The sequence below is a fragment of the Arachis ipaensis genome, chromosome B04 (genome assembly GCF_000816755.2).
Source record: "Arachis ipaensis cultivar K30076 chromosome B04, Araip1.1, whole genome shotgun sequence".
Taxonomy (NCBI): domain Eukaryota; kingdom Viridiplantae; phylum Streptophyta; class Magnoliopsida; order Fabales; family Fabaceae; genus Arachis; species Arachis ipaensis.
This window is the reverse complement of record NC_029788.2, coordinates 133,486,940-133,487,452: the sequence shown is the minus strand read 5'-3', so window position 1 is coordinate 133,487,452 and position 513 is coordinate 133,486,940. Positions and strand designations below refer to the sequence as shown.

The window sequence follows — 513 nt, the reverse complement described above, 5'->3', positions numbered from 1 at the left end:
TGAGTCTTGTCAATAATGTCAATAATGGCTCAAAGCAAAACCAAAGCTATTTTTCTTGCTGTTCAAGGTGACTTCTTTTTCATATTCAGTTAGTGCATGGGCCACCTTGGCCACCTTTTTTGATTTAATTAAATGGGTTTGCTTGTTATTCGAGGGATATGATTTGAGAGAGTTCTTTAATTACAGCTATAAGTCATAATATAGTTAAAAAAACTGTTATCTTCAATTTAAGAAAACCAGTATAATTGTATAATTGGATACAATGAGCACGTAATTGCAACAAATGAAATAGACTTCCATTTATATCTTGTTAAGTGAAATTTTTCAATGATTTGCTGATTTCTTGATTTGTTCTATTGAGCGAACTTGTTTTTGGTGCTCACCGAGTGACCGTTATGATTTATCATGATATGTCACACGATAATGATAGGAAATCAATAAAAAATTAGTTTAAATAATTTAAATTTATTTTATTTAAAATTAATTAATGAATATTAAATGAAATAAATTTAG

General features: G+C 27.9%; 1 protein-coding gene across 1 annotated transcript in view; it reads left to right on the top strand.

The window, feature by feature from the left end:
• LOC107635774 (ras-related protein RABA5e) overlaps positions 1-513 on the top strand; it is a gene marked incomplete in the record, with an annotated part of 8,515 nt that overhangs the window by 1,521 nt on the left and 6,481 nt on the right.